Here is a 6,951-nt window from a genome sequence, read left to right as displayed (position 1 = left end):
TTTTTAAGTACTAATGTTGGAAAAAGAGTGTTTTTGTCTTCCTTTTGTATTTTCAGGATGAAATGAGCTCAAAATCACAAAAGAAGCAAAAAGACAACTAATTCTACCATAAAATACAAGAAAAGGAACAAAAGTGGACTGCCCGGACCCTCAACGGCACCTCCCAAGGCAAAGGAGAAGAAACAGAGTCTGAACACGCCCCGTGTCCAGCGAACACGGGGGCGTGCCCAGGAAGCAGTAGAAAAGACAAACCAGTAGAAGCTTCCATTGCCCACCACGGGGCCGTGTCCAGCGAGCACGGGGGCGTGGTGAAAGTACAGCAGGCGCATTAATTGTAATTCGCAATTACAATTAATGAAGTGAGAGAATGTCAGACGGGCACAGGGCCGTGTCCAGCGGACACGGGGCCGTGTCCAGCCTTCTGTTCAGCCTATAAATAGAGGAGCTTGGCTTCATTCTCTCTCATCCCTTGGCACACCACCTCTCTCACACCTCATCCACCACCCACCACCACCATAACACCATCATCCACCACCATCATCCATTGTCCATCGTAGAGTGTGTGAGTCGTCTCGGGATCCAAGATTGATCGTAAGAGTTCTTGACAATCAAGGCCATGTTTGCCTAAGTCTCTTACATCACTTGGTGAAGACAAGTGTTTAGTATAATACTTTTTATTTTTAATCTTTTGCACTTTTTATTTGGTTTTGTATTAATGACTTTAATAACTAGTTACTTATGTTGAAGGTGATCTTTCCTTATCGTTTGTCCGTGGTGTCTTGGCATTATTTTACTGTCTATATAAAATAAAAGATTTTCACCATTCATATCTCCACGGTCTATATGGAGGTATGTTGGCTACCTGGTCGGGGGTTAAGGGAACGGTTTGGTAAGGGTCTTGCCCTTGTTCAGCGTTTAGAGGTCCTGCTTGGGACCTGGGTCAAATTTAGTAGGATCTCCTTCAATGCCCATAGGTATTGGATGGCGGGGATCCAAACTCTTTGACCCCCTCATAAGTTAACTACTATTAATACTATAACCCGGCTATTTAGGACTGTATCCCTGCTGACTCAGACTACTTAGCCGAGGGTAACGTCACCGCCAAAAGCGGGGCCTACCACAATTTGCATTAATAACTTAATTCATTATCTTTCAATAATCTGACCTTTTAGGATTGTATCCTTGCTGACTCAAACTACTGGGTTGAGGGTAACGTCGCCTTCAAAAGAGGGGCCTACTACAATAACTAAGATAATCTCTTAAACAAGTGCAAAAGTGCGAAAATAATCAAAGGTTATACTAATACACGTGTCGGATCCAAGTGATTCATCTTGTCTATCTGTTTTTATTTTATTTTATTTTTCAGCATTTAGTTAGTTTTTATTTTTCTTAGTTTAAACATTTTTCTCACTTTTTGATTTGGTTAGACGTTGAGGATAAACCGGTATTAAAAGCTCTTGTGTCCTTGGACGACCTCGGTATCTTACCAACACTATACTACGTCCACGATGGGTGCACTTGCCCATATATGTGTTTAGTGTTAGTAAATATCGTGTTTTATAAATTTAAAACTTGGCTAAAAGTGTAAAAAGGGGCTTAAATATACATCTAAAATATATTACACTTCACGCACATCAAGTTTTTGGCGCCGCTGCCGGGGACACAAGGATTTTAAGAAAGTTAGGAATCAACGGCCTAATCATATTTTTATTTGATTTTTTTTTTAGGATTTTTTTTAGATTTTTAGCTTCTGCAGAGCTCAGCACGGGGCCGTGCCTGGTCGGACACGGGCCGTGCTCAGCAACGTTACTGGCAGTTTTTGTTTTTCAAGTTACAGAAGGCTGACCACGGGGCCGTGCCGGTGCAACACGGGGCCGTGTCCAACTTCCAGTAACTGGGATCTGAAAAACAATCACTGTAATTCCGACCACGGGGCCGTGTTCACTCAACACGGGGCCGTGGTGAACCTTCTGACCAACATTCTTTTCTGTTTTTATTGCAGGACTTGGAACCCAACGCCATCCTCACGTAGTGTATGAGCTCCAGTTCCAATAAAGACATAAAGGAACCGCTAGAAGAACCCGAACGCTTTCTCAGAAAAAGGTTAAAAGCCAAAAACCAAGAGAAGGTTTCGGGTGATCCACCCCCAATGGCGGACCAACGTACCCTTATGGATTATCTACGGCCCACCGTAGGTAATCTAGGCGCCGCTATCAATGCTCCGAATGTCGAAGCCAATAACTTCGAACTTCGACCGCATTTGATACAAATGCTCCAAAACTCCGCAACCTTCCACGGGCTTGCGAACGAGGATCCTCATCTACATATAACTAATTTCTTAGAAATATGTGATACCTTTCGGATCAATGGAGCATCAAACGACGCCATCCGCCTCCGTATGTTTCCATTCTCACTAAAAGACCGAGCAAAAGCTTGGCTCAACACCCTCCCAGCTGGATCGGTAAACACCTGGGATGAACTAGCCCAAAAGTTTCTATATAAGTATTTCCCTCCTTCTAAAACTGCTAAATTAATGGCTGAAATTAATATATACTCACAAGAGGATGGGGAATCCTTATATGAAACTTGGGAAAGGTTCAAGGAGCTATTACGCAAGTGTCCCCATCACGGCCTCGCAATATGGCAACAAGTATCCACTTTCTACAATGGATTGTTGCCACACACTAGGCAGACACTTGATTCTAGCTCCGGGGGACTTTTAGGTAATCGACGCCCACACGAAATATATAATCAGATTGAGGAAATTGCTCAAACCAATTTTCAATGGCACACTCCCCGGGGAAATAAGTCTATTGCCCCGGGCGCCCATAAGGTCGACGAAAGCACCTCTTTACAAGCCCAAATCGAGGCCCTTTCTTCAAAAATAAAAAAATTAGAAATGACAAAAACAGTCTCGGTTATGGCTTGTGAAGGGTGTGGTGGGTCACATGAAAATTGGAGTTGCATGAAAGAAACGGACGATCAACAAGAAATGGTAAACTACATTGATAATAGACCTAGGCCGTCGGGTCCTCCAACGGGAACTTACAACCAAGGATGGCGAAATCACCCAAACCTTGGTTGGAGGGAAACCGGCAATAGTAGTAACCAACAAACCCAACGAACAAACTTTCAGCAATCAAGAAATGAGTCACAAAATTTCACTCAACAACAAGGTGGACGAGAAAGGCTCGAAGATACTATATCTCGCCTCGTCTCTGACACTGATAAGAAAAACTCGGAAAGATTTCTACAATTAGAATCTAATTTTAGGAATCAACAAGCTAGCATTCAAAACATAGAGAGACCGCAAGGCGCATTACCTAGCAATACCGAAACAAACCCAAAGGCGCAAGTTCACCTCATCACACTACGAAACCGCACCGTAGGACCTGCAGAAGTACCTCCACCAACGGAAGAAACAATGCCAACACATCTGCAGGAAAAGAACTCTCCCCCATCACCAGAGCCTACTAAGGCTCCTCGAGTTCCGTACCCCGGTAGGTTAATTCGTCAAAAGACCAATGAGCAGTTCGCAAAATTCGAAAGTCTGTTAAAACAATTGCATGTCAATATTCCTTTTATCGAAGTCCTAACCCAAATGCCCAAATATTCTAAATTTATGAGGGACTTCCTTACACATAAAAAGAAAATTGAAAATTTGCAATTAGTTAATTTAGGCGAAGAATGCTCTGCCCTCGTACTCAATAAACTACCCCAAAAGAAAATCGATCCCGGAAGTTTCACGATTCCATGCTCTATAGGGGAGTCACCCGTTCGCAATGCCTTGGCCGACTTAGGGGCTAGCATTAACCTCATGCCCTCATCGATGTTCAAAAGGCTTGGCTTGGGAACCACGAGCCCTACAAAAATAAGCATATAACTCGCTGATCGATCAGTCAAGTTCCCACAAGGTGTCATCGAGAATGTCTTGGTAAGGGTAAGCAGATTCGTTTATCTAGTTGACTTTGTCATACTCGACATGGAGGAAGACACCGAGGTCCCCCTTATCCTAGGGAGACCCTTCCTTGCCACAGCACAAGCAGTGGTAGACATGAATGACGGGACACTGACTTTGAGGTATGGGGACGATGAGGTGAAGTTCGGAGTTGGGAAGAAAATAGAGGACGACGACCCAGTCAATTACATGAAGGTTATTGATTCAAGCTTGGATGCCGCTCTCCGACGGTGTAACTTTGGAAGCAAGGCACTCCACTCAGAAGATATATAACCAGGAATCGGGTCTAGCCAAGGACCCTTATAAACGTGGCGCACCACGGAGGCATTCCGCGGATCTATCCTTAGTTTAGTTTAGTTTAATCTTTTAGTTTTTGCAGAATAAAACACACTCATGGTGGTAATGGATGAAAAAGGGAACGAGAAAAATGGAACCATGCACGAAGAACAGAGCAACCCGACAAAAATCTCCATCACAGAAGGCTCAACACGGGCCGTGCCCAACCAACACGGCCCCGTGCTGAGCCCCTGCAGAAAATCACCCAGTTCAGGTAACTGGACACGGGCCGTGTTCAGCGGACACGCCCCCGTGTCCAGGCTTCTGTTTCAATTCTGTAATTTTTGTTACTGCCACTTGACCACGGGGCCGTGCCCGGTCAACACGGGGCCGTGTCCAGGATGCCAGTAACATAAATCTTTGCTTTTTAACCCACTTTTATACATTCTAATCAACCAAAAACATTATTTTTGGACACATTGAGGACAATGTGTAATTTAAGTGTGGGGGGGATGCTAAAACCCTTGAAATTTTGCAAAATCCTAAACACAAGCCTTACACAAAACTCTATTGGAACCGCTAAACACCCCAAATTTTTTCAAAAAACTTTTTCATTTTTTTTATTTACTTGTCTTAGTTTAAGTTGGGAATAACAAGTTCTAAAAAGGTTATATTTTTACAAGTTTACAACCGATAGCGTCGTGATAAAAAAGAACCAACATAAGAAAATTATGAAACGGTATAACAAGTCGAGTTAAAAATTCGATTATATATGCTTGGTCACATTAAAAACCCATTCCCACAAAAGTGAGTTTTGAGCCTTTATTGAGCACAAAAATACACATATTTAGATTAAATGCTCATTTTTCATTTCTTGTGTGAATAGCCGCTCGGTTCTTACAATCTAGAACTTGCCACGACGATACATTCCCGGTCCTTACCAACTTAAACCCAAGTAAGTAAATGATGGAGGCATTAGGACTAACCATTTTTTTTTCAAAACCATTATTTTTCATTTTTTTTACCTACCCAAAATCCCCCTAGATAGCCCCTTTGAGCCTAAACCTTTCATTTCATTACCCCAAAACCCTTTTTACCCACCAAAAACCTTTTTATTTATTTTTTTAGTAACAAGTTCGCTTTTTCGTAAACTCACCTTTTTATGTGACGATTGAAAAAAAAATGATGATGATGAAGTCAAAAACAAACAAAAGCTATAAAAGCTTGTTTGGAGAAATACTTCAAAATAAAAAGTCACTAAAAACAAGGTACTTCACGAAAACTGACGCTTGTTACGATTTTCGCCCTTTTTACTAACCACTAACCAACCACCCACCTTTAAACCCAAGCCTTCACCCAAAAAGTCCTCTTGATATTTACAAAGGTAAAAAAGTTAAAAAGGAGGAGGATTGATTGCTTGGCAAGCCTATGGAAGACGTGAGTTCCGTGCCGCTCTCGAGTGATTCACTAAAAATATACACCTTCGGCCGAGTGTTGAGTGATCTCCCGTGAGGTATGTGAACTTGTATATAAATGGAATTTTAATAAGACATGCTATGCCCAAATAAGTAATTCATCTTATGAAACGTTCAAAATAAATCATAACGAATAGGATTGTAAATAAATAAAAATAAAACCTATAAAAACCTTGGATTCCCGACACTCTAGGACAAGCTAAAAAACTTCTCTTCTACCTATTCCATTTGGGAGTGTAAGCCACATTTAAAGAGTTTTGCTTGAGGACAAGCAAAAGTTCAAGTGTGGGGGTATTTGATGTGTGTAAAATGCAACATATAAATCACATCAATTAAGGCATAAAACTAACCCTTTTTAAGTACTAATGTTGGAAAAAGAGTGTTTTTGTCTTCCTTTTGTATTTTCAGGATGAAATGAGCTCAAAATCACAAAAGAAGCAAAAAGACAACTAATTCTACCATAAAATACAAGAAAAGGAACAAAAGTGGACTGCCCGGACCCTCAACGGCACCTCCCAAGGCAAAGGAGAAGAAACAGAGTCTGAACACGCCCCGTGTCCAGCGAACACGGGGGCGTGCCCAGGAAGCAGTAGAAAAGACAAACCAGTAGAAGCTTCCATTGCCCACCACGGGGCCGTGTCCAGCGAGCACGGGGGCGTGGTGAAAGTACAGCAGGCGCATTAATTGTAATTCGCAATTACAATTAATGAAGTGAGAGAATGTCAGACGGGCACGGGGCCGTGTCCAGCGGACACGGGGCCGTGTCCAGCCTTCTGTTCAGCCTATAAATAGAGGAGCTTGGCTTCATTCTCTCTCATCCCTTGGCACACCACCTCTCTCACACCTCATCCACCACCCACCACCACCATAACACCATCATCCACCACCATCATCCATTGTCCATCGTAGAGTGTGTGAGTCGTCTCGGGATCCAAGATTGATCGTAAGAGTTCTTGACAATCAAGGCCATGTTTGCCTAAGTCTCTTACATCACTTGGTGAAGACAAGTGTTTAGTATAATACTTTTTATTTTTAATCTTTTGCACTTTTTATTTGGTTTTGTATTAATGACTTTAATAACTAGTTACTTATGTTGAAGGTGATCTTTCCTTATCGTTTGTCCGTGGTGTCTTGGCATTATTTTACTGTCCATATAAAATAAAAGATTTTCACCATTCATATCTCCACGGTCTATATGGAGGTATGTTGGCTACCTGGTCGGGGGTTAAGGGAACGGTTTGG

The 6,951-nt window shown here is 42.3% G+C and overlaps 1 non-coding gene across 1 annotated transcript; it reads right to left on the bottom strand.

Moving 5' to 3' along the window:
• Positions 1-2,527: 2,527 nt before the first annotated feature.
• On the bottom strand, positions 2,528-2,634 carry LOC118489433. Its single transcript, XR_004887453.1, has one exon. It is a non-coding gene; the product is annotated as a small nucleolar RNA R71 (small nucleolar RNA).
• Positions 2,635-6,951: the final 4,317 nt, after the last annotated feature.

Source organism: Helianthus annuus, chromosome 17, assembly GCF_002127325.2.
Source record: "Helianthus annuus cultivar XRQ/B chromosome 17, HanXRQr2.0-SUNRISE, whole genome shotgun sequence".
Lineage (NCBI taxonomy): Eukaryota > Viridiplantae > Streptophyta > Magnoliopsida > Asterales > Asteraceae > Helianthus > Helianthus annuus.
This window is presented reverse-complemented; position numbering and strand designations above follow the sequence as displayed.